Source organism: Notolepis coatsorum, assembly GCF_963971535.1.
Source record: "Notolepis coatsorum genome assembly, chromosome: 16".
NCBI classification, from domain to species: Eukaryota; Metazoa; Chordata; class Actinopteri; order Aulopiformes; family Paralepididae; genus Notolepis; species Notolepis coatsorum.
The window spans coordinates 47,789,338-47,792,226 of NC_140180.1; positions in this window are offsets into that span (position 1 = coordinate 47,789,338).

Consider the following 2,889-nt stretch of genomic DNA (forward strand, 5'->3'; position numbering starts at 1 on the left):
GCAGTAGCCAAGACACAATTTACATTTAACTAAAACGTTATTTTCTTTGTGCTCAACAAAAGAGAAATAATGAGGATATCATGTGTAACGCTGGCCGCTGGGCGCCGCCATTGACAGTCTCAAGTAAACAAAGAAAGAATAAAACACGCCCACAATCTCTGCAGGTGACAGGACGAACGCGGAAGTGCAACTCTGTTAGGGAAAATATAACACCGGCTGCGCGAATGAAGTGTATATTCGCCTGAAATGAATTAATTCATAACACATTTAATAACATAATTTTTAATCGTTGGGCATGGGGGAATGTATCAAGACTTGTCAAGTCAAAAGGCTCAAGTCCAAGTGAAGTCACGGTCATTGATGTTAAAGTCAAAGTCGAAGTCAAAGTATTTTTTGTTTTGGTCAAGTTAAGTCCTAAGTCATCAAATTCGTGACTCGAGTCTGACTCATGTGACTCGAGTCCACACCTCTGCATTTTAGTATCATGAACATCAGTGTTATCATGGTACTGGCGAAATAATTGTACAAATAATTTACCATGGTAAATGTCATGTATCACCATGGTCTCACTTTTGTGCTGGGGGACAATTGCTACCATAAATTACCATTACCATTACCATTGGACTGCTTTTTCTATAAAGCTGTGGCATTACTTCAGCTGCCTAATCAACTAGGGGTAAATTAGTCATTCTTGACCTAAGCTCCACATGATACCCATTCATTCAGAGTTGTGTGTTAATAGTGACAATGACTTTGATTAGAATGTCACTAAGCATTGAAATGTGTCCCCCACCAGTGATCCATGAGAAATATGGTAATTAAATCCATGAATAGAGCCACTAGACGCATTTAATCATGGCAGGCAGCCTAATCAACAGGAGAAAGATAAATCAATTTGGGGGGCGGGTCTCTCTCTAGATGGGTGGCCATTGTGGGGTAATTTTCTATGTTGGACAGATGTCCTTGTGCCATCAGTTAACCCTCACTGTCCCTGCTGTCTCCAGGCTGTCAGCTCACATTACTGTATCACGGAACTTAAGGGCTTCTCAAGTAGCACATTAGTGTCTTTTTTGAGGAGCCATCTAAAAAAAGCATAATTCTTTGCTGATTGCTGGATGGATTTTCACCCCCCAAAAATGTACAAGTTAACAATACAACGCACAATTTTACACGTGTGAGGATTAAAACTGAAAAATTATGTTAGTGTTATCAAAATTATAAGACCTACTCACACAACATCGTATCCTGAGCAGGTTATTTTAAAATAGTTTTGGAATCAAAATAATACTTTCTGAAATATTTCTACTTCTAGACAATGCTTAATTTCACCCCTAAACAGAATTCACTCTAACCTCTAGCCCTATTTTCAGAATGTTCACCTAAAGGTACATGCCCAAGTAAATGGAAGATTGATTCACTTCTACAAGGTCAATTTGCATGTTCTTGGTATGTATGGACCTGGGGGAATGTATTCCCAGTGTCAGAAATATTGTGTCTGTTATACTAGGCTTGAGTAAATTGTGATGAAACAAAGGAGAATATAAATGATGATTTATTTTGCATTTTTGCCTGTGAATAACAACATGTTACTTATCGTGCAGCCTTCGAGCTTGCTCACTGAGCTCATTCACCACCTTCTTGAGATCAAGTGTACAAAAAATCTAAGGAAATGAATAAAGGGAAGATGATTAAACAGAAGGATTTGTAGATAGAGTAATAAATTATAATCCATTTGAATTATACATTAAAAATTTAATTATGAACTATAAATTACCTTATTATGGTCAAATCATACATCTATGGATAGGGAAAAAGCTCACCTTTCCAATGGCAGTGTTACATCTGGATTTAGTTATTTTCTCACGGTTTTATGATAAAAGATAGATATAATTAGCATTTTTTTCGATAAATTCGTATTTTCGGAAAATCTTAAAAACATCGGTAAACAAACGTAGTGCTGCAAATATACACTTTGGGTCTCATTCCCGAACGAAGTTACGACAAAATATTCCGTCTTAGCCAGATTTCGGCCCATTTAAGACATATTAGGGCTGGGAGTGGGAGTCCCCAAACGTTCCTGAGATCGTATTTGATCGTGGCTGAGAGCAGATTTAAGAGTGCTGAGGAGCACACTTAAATATGCTCTCAGCCCACGATCAAATCTCATGATTGATTGACTAATTTAAAATGTTATTATAACTTGACAGACTGTGTTCTCATAGTGATTCCTTCACGTCAACGCTACAGGCCTCCTTGGAATTAATTACTTAATCATAATTAAAATAAATATGACAATATTTGTACGATAAGAAATTACGCATTTGATGTCGGAAAAATAAATAATATGGATTCATCTGATCACAGGGCAGCTGGATTAACGATATCTGAACCAGCTATTTTGGACAAATAATTACTCAGATATTCAAACACAATTATGCAATTATTGTGAAATGATTGAAAATAATAATAATTTAATGCCTTCTGTGGAATTTGTATTTCTTATTTGTTACACATCTGTTTTAATGATTAATTATATACATTTGAAAGAATGCAGGTCAACATGCAATGTATCCCATTGATTGGTATACAATGGGACAGACCTTTGTTTGATTGATTGATTGATTGATTGAAAACTTTATTAACAGATTGCAGAATGGGTACAGTACAGTACAGCTCAATTACATAAGGGGATGCAGACCAGAGAAAGAATTTCGTCTTGTTTACATCAGGGTCCCCCATTTTCAATTCATCATAACATATATGACACACATGACACAGATAGACAGTACTGCTACATCTATACATTTATGACATACCAGATTTGCAAATACAGTACTGTTTGTGATACAAAAAGAGTCCAGAAAAGAGAGTACATTTGACGTAGAAACT